This window comes from Phocoena sinus, chromosome 1 (assembly GCF_008692025.1).
Source record: "Phocoena sinus isolate mPhoSin1 chromosome 1, mPhoSin1.pri, whole genome shotgun sequence".
In the NCBI taxonomy this organism is placed as follows: domain Eukaryota; kingdom Metazoa; phylum Chordata; class Mammalia; order Artiodactyla; family Phocoenidae; genus Phocoena; species Phocoena sinus.
In genome coordinates, this window is record NC_045763.1 from 122,414,939 (window position 1) to 122,425,128 (window position 10,190).

Here is a 10,190-nt window from a genome sequence, read left to right on the forward strand (position 1 = left end):
AATAGAGAAAATGGATAATGCAGATACGCTGGATATGAGTTAATGGTCACATCTTGCCGGCAGCAGCTATGTCTATGTGTTGTTCACCTAGTTTGATCTAACATTGTTCTGAGTACATTCTTGGCACCTGTTATGTGTGACTGTCTGAATGAGCAAATGAATACTGAGAGTCAAATTTGCCTTCGAGCTTCCTGGTAGCTAGAGCAAAAAGGGAAACAGCTACTCTACGGATATTTTTGCACCAGTATTAGAGTTGTGATTGTGGGTTTGCTTGTAACCTTAATCCTCATAGCTCTAGATCCCTGTGCCCAAGTGGGTAAACAGTGAAACTTTCCACCCCAATCTTCAGCACAGTTTCTTGCACAAAATGAATATTTCCTACATGAATACGTTGACAAGACCATTAAAAAGAAAGATTCTTTGATGCATCTAAAATATAGTCATTGCCACCTTTCTTATCCCGTAAATAATTTATCTACAATCCTTTTTGAACCTTAAAGAGTGGAGGGGAAATTTGTCAGGAGGTTATTGAAAATGAATGCATTCCAGGCAGATGGCAGGGCTTGAGTGAAAGCACAAAGGCCAAAAAGCCAAGGTACGTTGGAAGATCTCTGTGAACACAGGCAAGTGAGGCAAGCCAGGAGGCTGAATACCAGACCTTAGAATTTCTTACTCTGTAGGTAATAGCCTTTGAAAGTTTGGGACTGGAGGAGGAAAATACTTAGGCATATGGTCAAAGATGAGTAAATCTGGTAGCAGTGTGGCTGATATTTCAAAGGAAGAAGAAAAGGGAGGTAGACAGATACACTTTACTACTCTAGTATAAGTAAGAAATCCAGGGCGTGGACCGGGGCTGCAGACATGAAATCAAGGTTGGGGGGTGAATGTAGAAGACATCTCAGAAGCCAAGTCAGAAAAGCTCAGTGTCTGTTTAATTGTGAGGTGAGGAGGAAGGAAGGAGAAAAGGAATCGAAGAAGCTTGGGGTAATGGTGAGACAGAAGTGGGAAATGCAGGAGGAAAACCAGCTGGATGGGGTGCAGTAAGAAGTTTGGTGACTTTTCAAAATGTTTTCACATTCATTATCTCATTGATTTCATATGTAAGTGGAGTAAGACCCACCCTAAACGTCAGCCTGAAAAATAACGCTGCCCCTGTTTGGAGCTGCCAAGTTTCAAGGACAAACCTTGGCCTCGGATCCTTGGGGCGACAGCCGGGCACCTACCTGCAGGTGCCGGACACATTCCAGGCAGCCCAGTGTCCTCACCAGGACTAAGCCACCCTGTCCTGGTTCGGGGCCAGCAGCAGCTCCAAGCCAGGTAGTGCAAACACCCTGGGCTGCCATGCTTGCCAGGAACATGGATGGGTGTGCCCCAAAGTTCAGCCAGCGTCTCCCAGAACATCTGGGCAGGGTGGGGAGGGCGGAGCACAGCCATCAGAGTTTGGAGTTTCTTCAGCGTCTCATCTTTCTTCCCACTGGGTAGTGGGCTTCGGTTGCATCACTGACTCACTCCCAGGCACAAGAAAGTGGCTTCACCCCGGGCTGCATCTTCTCCTCGGAGCCCCAGGGCAGATAGTATTTCTCACGCCCTGCGAAGGTAGGGCATTAACAAGAGGGCTCAGCGTGCACCTGGCAGAGCCTCAGCTGACAGGGTTGGCAATCACAGAAACAGAAGAAGCACTGACCTAGTCATGAAAAGTCAGCCCTGGAAGGAAGGGTCGCTGGGCTCAGCGAGTCCCACCTCCCACCTCAAAGATGAGGGCACCTCCGGGCTGCGGCTGCTGCCCCATGCCGTCATCACTGGTGTTCAGACATACACGTGGAGTCCTCTGATGCATCCCCCATCCCAAGAAAAGTCTCAAGTTTTTTCTTCTCTGGCCCCAATCAACTTTTCTAGCATCATCTCTCCCTCTCCCCTGCTCTATTCTCTCCTCTCCTCTCCCACTGGACTCCATGCACTAACTCCCTGCTTCCACCAGTGCCTCAGACAGACATTGCCCGGACATCACCCCAGCACATCCCTGTGCTTGGGTGCAGGCTGTGTCCTCAGTCAGGAGCACCTCCGCCCAGCTTTCTTCTCTGGCCTGTTGAATAGCTACTTCTGATACTCTCCGACAGGTAATTAGCACTTCCTCTGGATCCCTTCACAGGCTGTTTCCCGTTTATCATACGACATGACCAGTTTTTCTTTAGATGCCTGCCTCCTTCACTGGAAACACGCACATCTGTGTCCTATGGAGCTCTGAGTCCTCAGAGCCTAGCAGAGTCAGGCCCTGCTGACAGGTGGGGAGGAAGAATGGAAAAGGCAGATGTTGATGGGGTTCAAAACTCAGGGAATAAAAACAGATGCAGGGAGGCTGCCCTTCCACACCCTTCCCACAGTTCTCCCCAACGTCTATCAGATATTCAGTTTTTCTGTATCCTTCCAGAGTTGCTTTACGTAAGTACATCAAAGAAAACACAAATACAGATCCTTAACTCCGCCCTTTGTTACCTAAAAGGTAACACTGCTCGAAACTTTTTTTTCCACCAAGAAATCCTTTTAAACCCTTCAAAGCTCTTCATATTCATCCTGTCTCCATTTAAATCTCCAACTTGTAGGTTTCAATAGCCACGAAACAACCACACATTTAATGCAAGTTACAATACAGGTGCAGTTTGCTTTTCAAAAGGATTGAGTTCCTGGTAAACCATATAAAAATCACATTGTCATTAAACCCATATTTTTGGTTAAGGGGTATTTTGTTTAAAGATATCCAGGTGTGATTCTTCTTATCAATGAGGAAGTTGAGTACTGTGGCACTCCTCAAACTATATTAGGTTCCGCTTTGTTAACACCTCGATTTGTTAGAACCCAGAGACACATTTCAATGAGAACGAGGATCTCAGTCTAGTTAGGAAAAGGGTAAAATTTAGAGTCTCTCCCACGGACACCCCCTCAAACCTTTCAACAGGGGACCAAGAGATGGCTGGCCCCATGGCCCATGGGACCCCAGGAGCCGGATCCTATTGGTACACAGCTACTTCCTAGAATTGCAAGGTAACACAGAAGCTGCTTCAGTGAGTTTAGCTCACCATGGCACCACCCAATGACTGACTTGTGACTGTAAATCAAGGGCCCATCAGCTCTAGCCATGGGCCCAACCCAGCTCACTGCCTATTTCTGTAAGCCTTGCAAACTAAGAATGGTTTTAACATTTTTTAATAATTTCATAAAATCAAAAGGAGAATAATATTTTGTGACATGTGAAAAATATATGAGACTTAAATTTTGGTTTCCCTAATAAAATTGTATCAGAACACAATCTGCTCTCTCATTTGGTGACTGGCAATGGCTGCTCTCACAGTACGATGGTGGAAGTGAGTAGCTGAGACAGAGACAGTATAGTCGCAAGCCTGAAGTATTTACTATCTGGCCCTTTAGAGAAAAAGCTTGCCAATCTCTGTTTTAAAAGATGCTCCAAGACCCAAAGCAGACGTCTGTGTGAGATGGCCTTGTCTCTCAGTTTTGAGTGTCTATACCTGGACAAACAGGCCATTAGGTTCTTTGGGCAGTAGATCCAGATCTCAGTGATGAGACTTTTATTCCTCTTGAAGGAAGGCATCGTCACCATGAATCAGTGGTGAGCACTCCTCTCATCTGCATCAGGGGATCAAATTGACCTTTCCCAGCTGGTCCTTCCTGGAGTCCAAGATGGTAAGATGAAGTCGCTAGCCGACCACAGGTCACAACACCCTCCTGCAGAACCACAGGTTTCCACGAGAGGGCGGCCCTCTCCTGTCTGCAGTATTTCCCATGGCCTTCCCAGCTTTGGAGAGCAGCCCTCAGAGACCTCGATGCCTTGCCAGCTTCCACGGAACTTTCTCTAGGTTGATGGCCAAGAATGGGGCCGTCGGGCTTCCCTGGTGGCGCAGTGGTTGAGAGTCCGCCTGCCGATGCAGGGGACACGGGTTCGTGCCTCGGTCTGGGAAGATCCCACATGCCGCGGAGTAGCTGGGCCCGTGAGCCATGGCCGCTGAGCCTGCGTGTCCGGAGCCTGTGCTCCGCCACGGGAGAGGCCACAGCAGTGAGAGGCCCGCGTACCGCAAAAAAAAAAAAAAAGGAATGGGGCCTCCTTACAGTGCAGGAACCCACATAAGCCTCCTGGCCCCAGGCAGCCAGTCTGACATCTTAGTGGTTGATCATCAAACCTGTTGGTCTTGAAGTGTCAGCGATAAAAAAAGGAAATGAAAAAAAAAAATTCTGGTTGAGTCCCTCTCCCATCTTGCCCACTCCTGACCCCCCTCTGCTATTCCAGCCACTGTACCCGTTTTTAGGCTGTTCTCTCTTAGCTCTAAACTCAGCCTTGTCATACTGGGGCCAGGACTCTGCGAACCACATTTCTGTTTTCCAGATGTTTCCATGTTAGGCTCTGCTAGGTCAGGAGAGTAGAAGAAGGGATTCACCTCGACCTAGAAGTTTGCTTCTTTGGGCTTCTTTACTCCTCCGTGTTGCTCTAAGGGATGCCCCCGCAATGCTTCCTCACCCTGGTAGTAATGATGCCTTCCCCTGAGAGCAGCGGAATCCACTTTGCATCTTCTCCACACCACAGAGCCAGCTACCCGTGTCCACTTCAGAGACACTCAAACCAGCTGGCCGTGCCCCATCCTCCAAGGTCAGGGGCCTGGGTTCCCTAGGCCTCTCCTCCAAGGTTCTAATTTTTATAGTTCCAACTTCTTCCCTTTGTCCCCAGAGTCCTATGGGTGGTAGAGCTTCTTGCAACTGCTACATATGTGATAACCTAGTGTTCTCTTCCTGCCTCTTCAGTGATGTGATTAGCAATGTGATGCCTAGTTAACTATTCTTTATATTAAATTCTCACTGTTCAAGTAACTGGGGTGGCTTCTGTGTCCTAACTGACTCTGACTGATACATAACTCTTCTCAGGTCTAAAACTAACAAGACGTTTAACTGTGATTATTAGATCACAGATGTCCCTAAGGCCCACCCGAAAAATTAAGTCTACAAATGCCTAATAGGCAGCTACATGGGAAAGACACTGGGCCTGAAGCTGAGAAATGGGCACCACAAGGTGTCCGAGGTCTCATACTCTTGGGACCCCCACACGGCCTGGGAACCTAGCTCTCTCTGCCCTTGTCCAGCAGGGCGGCTCTGTGACTGTGCCGCGGGGGTGGGAGGAGTTAAAGAATGCAGGTTAGCTGGCCTTTGAGCTCACCCAGGCCACCCAACCCCACCATCCTGACAAAGGAACCCAGAAAAATAAAAGTACCCAGTGCCCCACAATGGCCTGGTGTGAGAGAGTCGAGCTTTCGCTTTGAAATTGTTTCTGGTCTGGCAGAGAGCCCTAATTCTCAGACATGGTTCCTTCCAGGCGGCACCATAACTGAGGAAAGAGCAAGTAGCCACCTTGGGCAGGGGAGAAGGGGGCACAGAACTCCCTACCTGCTCAAACCTAACTAAACCTGTCTAGTGGTTACCATTTAAGAAAGACCAGACTACAAAGGAAGGAGGAGCTTAACGCCAGGAGCAGATTTTAGAGCTGATAGGATCTCAATTAAAAATTATTTTCCAGTGAAAAATAAAACTTGAAATAACAATGCCTGGCAGCAGATTGGGATCAGTGCCGGGGGAAGAGTGGGAAAGGGAGGCCGGCAGGGTAGAGCAGGAAAGGGAGGTCATGGTCGATGTGCCTCCACTTAAAACCCAGCTGGGCTCTTTGCAGATCAACCCCACCGGCGTAGTCAAACCCTCTCTTCAGGAGCCACTGAAAAGACAAACAGTGCTGCCAATGGCATTTAGAAAACAGAACCTCCTCGCTGGGAAGCACAGACTCAACCAAAGTACTTTACTGGGTTCTTTTTAATGAAGTCTTTGCCCCTCCTTTCCCAGAATGCCTCCCACCCAGGTTCTAGCAGCACTGGACATTGCTGTGAACTAGAGCGCCCCCTGGTGGCAGATCTCTGCAAAGGCATGAGGGCCATCTTCCCAGCCTCCATGCCCACTGGAGCACTCAGCTGCACTGAAGATGAAAGTTACTTTACCCAAATCTTTATGTTCTTTTCCCACATTCCTATGGACTTAAGCAAATTTTAGCATCTTCGTCTCCCTCTTCTTTCTGATTTTTCTATCCAGCTCTTTCTCCATCTGGCCACTGCCTTGCTTGACCCACCTCAGTCCCCTTTTTGTTTGAAGGCTGAGTACTCAACCCAGCCAAGCCTTGGCTCCTAAAACTACCAAGAGTAGCTTTTGGGTCATTGATGGGAGGGGTTTTATTATTGGAGGTTTTAGAGGCCTGTAAGAGGAAAACCAACCCTAGTGACTAGGGCACTGAAACTACATTGGGTAAATCATCCCAGGCCCACTCTTCAGCTGACCTCAGCCTCTAAGATCCTAGGATCGACCAGAGAAGCTAACTGGTCAACCACTCTTACCTCTTCTCAAGAGGTGTGTGCCTGGGAAAACACAACCCATCCCCAGCAGACTTAGGTATGGATCCCTGTTTCAAGAATTCACTTCATTTTCTAATGAACAATAAGAATTCAACTTTCTCGCTTGAGTCTCCTTCCCAAGAAATTTTGGGGGAGGCAAATATTTCTTGAGCACCTCTCTGATCTTCCTCTTCCCTTTTTTCTCCCTCTTCACTCTGGCTGTCCAATTAGAGGGCGCAGGTGTAGGTGGCCAGATCAGGGTGGGGTGGACACAGTCAGGGCTGAAAGGACAGGAATAACTGTAGGTACTTATCTCCCCCCAGCTCATATTCCAGTGTCAGCTAGCAAAGAGATCACTTGGAAACCTGAATATAACATAAATGCCTTCTCTTGAGACCATCCTACTTCCAGGATGGCACATACGAGGTCTCCCTTCCATCCTACTCACCCACATACAGACACACAACTAAATGATCACAGCACTCAGCTGACATGCACTCGCTGCTCCACAGCGAGCTCCAAACAGCCACTTCAAATCAGCTGGATTTGACGAATGAGATAAAACCTTCTCGCTGATCTTGGCCGATTTTAAAACATAAATGTAAACATAAATGTGTGATTTATTGTCATCTGGAACATTCACTCTTCCAAATCTGAGTTCCAAATCTGCTTAACTATGGCCTTGTAGATATCTCAAATCCCTCCCCATCCTTTTGAAAATGTGGGTGTCTTAGTTCCTCCCATATGTTCTTGAACATAATCTCACCTCAGGGCCCTTGTACTTGCTTCCCTTCATGCCTGTCCCATTCTTACCCTGGAAATAAGGCAAAAGCGAATTACTGGAAAGTCCAGACTATTAAAATTCTTAATGAAATATACTTTTATTATTATTTTCAAATTCAGGGACACTCTCATTATTCAGCACTCAGACACTTAATCTCTCAATTCAATTTAATTCAATTCAACTGCCAAGAAAACCCACAAACCTAGAAGTAATCAGAGAGTCCTTCAGGCATCAGCAGTAATGAAAATATCCCCAAAGAGCCAAAATCAGGAAATTCGCTGCGATTTGGTTATCTTGCTAACCAAAAGAGAGGGGGGCTTCACTGACTGTCAGTGCCTATAAAGTGAAACTCTGCCAGCATCCAAATCTAGAAGAGCAGGAGGAAATAGATATCCTAATAATGATAGACTAGTAACATCAAACAACATTGACAACTAATATTTATTGAGAACTTATCAAATGACAGCCCCTACTCCAACTGCTTTACAGTTTACATAAGTAATCCATGTAAAAACCACATCAGATAGGTGTTACTATTGTCCCCATTTTACAGATGAGGAAACTGAAGCACAAAATACAGCAATTAAGGGGGAAAGAAAGAGAAAACAAAGGAACCAAATTTTAGATAGTTATGACTACAAAGGCTGAAATGACAATTTAGATTAGAAACACATTGTCAATCAAAGGAAATGGCAACGGAGAACAGAGGTGGCCAAGAGGGGAAGAAAATTGAATACATCGACTACACAGAAAGCTCAGAGGAGGGGCATTCAGTGTCCGGCCCCCTCAGTAATTCTAAGGGCATTGCTATTCTGTTGGACAGGTCAGTAATGAGTCTCTAAGTCAGCCCTTTCCCATAAAACCTCCAGAGTGATTACTAAGGTGAGAGGGTACTCAATTTGTTTGAATTTTCATAAACCAGTTATCCAGAATATCACTTGTCTAGAATTTCTCCGTGAGATGTGTTGACAACTCAAGTCATTGAGGAGCTGCTTTAAACTTTCGAATTCTTGTAACCAGTACATTTTATTTTATGCAGAGAATATCCTTAAAATGCCTTGAATGTCACTTGCTCTCAAGTAGTTTAAGCAACCTCCATAATTTTATTCTCGCCATTCACCCGCATTTCCTTTTCTTTTTTCAGTGTGAAGGTGGATTTCACATGGGAACATTTCTGTGTGATCACCAGTTCTGAATGCAGGAGACTCTGGGTGTGTGTGTGTGTGTGTGTGTGTGTGTGTGTGTGTGTGTGTGTTTCTCCTGCAAACCTGGGCTGTCCAGAATCCTCTGACAAAAGCTGATATCAGCTCTTGCAAGCAGCAACCACCCTCAAAAGTGAATTTCCCCATTGCTCGGGAGAAAGCAGAGGCAGGGGGTGGGTGGTAATTTGGAGGTTTAGGGCGTGACAAGTGGACTTTTGCCACTCCTACATAAAATCTATCAATGCTCAGCCTGGAATTGTAAGCAGGACAAGTGAAATTTTCTAGGTTGCCATGGTTCTTTCCAAGTTGTGCATACGGAGCTTATGGGATGCACAGGCTACAATTCCTGGGAAGTGTCCTAAACAATCCCTAAAAGAAACTCTTTTAGCCCTTACATCTGGTCCACGGCATGTTGAACATTCTTGCCCAGGACTGCTTTTTTCCCCTCCAGATTTCTTTGAGTAACTTGTGAAGCAACTCTCAGTTATTATTTCTGTTCATAAATTAGTCTCTGTTCTTCCCCTAATTTATAGTGTGGCCCCAAAGTACCCTATGTAAGCCAAGCCTCTCACCCACACATGTCACCAGTACTTCAATGTCAGGGCAGACCCCAAGCCTGAAATGTATCCATTTGCTCTTGGAGAACAAGGGTAAGAGCAAACAGGGTCTGCAGTAAGACAGGATCTCTAAGGGGGCTGCAGGGGCCCAGCTGGGCCTCGTCACTTTCATAGCACACTGGAGTCTCCTCTCCAATCACAAGCCAGGACTTAGGATTGGTCCTCCCACCATCACCACCCCATTGGAGCCAAATCAACTCATGGATATTCAAAGCCTCAGTTGCCTGGTGGTGCCCATGTACACTGATGTTTCCAGGGGCTTATGTCCTCTTTTCAAACCCCCTTCCCCTTAAGGACTGGAACTTGGGGTGTCACCACCCCTTCCAGTAGTAGATGGCCTTTGCCCTCAAACCTGTTTGTCCTCATCAGGAGGCCTAACAGAGACCAGAGAATCTAGCTCATTCTCCAGAGTGCGGCTGACTCGGCTGGGGACCCCCAAAGAATTCCAGCCTCCAAAAGACAGAGCCAGATGAAGTCCTGTGCTCAGGCTTGGTTTAGAGATCACGCTGGTGACGTTTTTGCAGCATTCCAACACTTCTGCATATGACTTTGGTTGCCTAAGGTTAACAGTGGTTAAAGTTTGAGTTAGACGACTTAGGATGGATTTTTTTCCCCTTCCATTTACTTTTCTGTGAACACGAATTTTTCATGTGTACATATTACCTTCAGAAAGAAAAACAACTTTCCTTAGTAAAAAGAAATATAGAGAGTTTAGATTTGCTATGAACCAATTCCCTGTGTGTTTTAAAGAGATGTTCAATGTTTTATTCCAAGTCTGTGCTATTTAAGAGTAGATATTTATATTTCAAACATTGACCTATTTACTTGGAAGATCCGTGATTCAGCTCTGCGCATGTCCATCATCAGACTTGCTCCCCTCCATCCACCTAAGCCAGAGGGGCGGCACCTTCTCTCCTTTTCCTGGCCGGCTGTCTGTCACCGGCAGGGCAGAGCACACAGGCCTCAGACTTGGCATGTTCTGTCCATAAAGCTCCCCGTGGGAAATTCTCTAAGTTCATATTTTCCCTCATCCTGAGAGATGCACAAAGGCCAGACACAGTAGTTTCAGTTTTTCAGGTGAGAAAACCCAGCTACTGGGCGTGAAATCCCCTTGGATTTCCCAGTTCATGAAGTACTGACAGCAGGTTTTGTGTTCCCA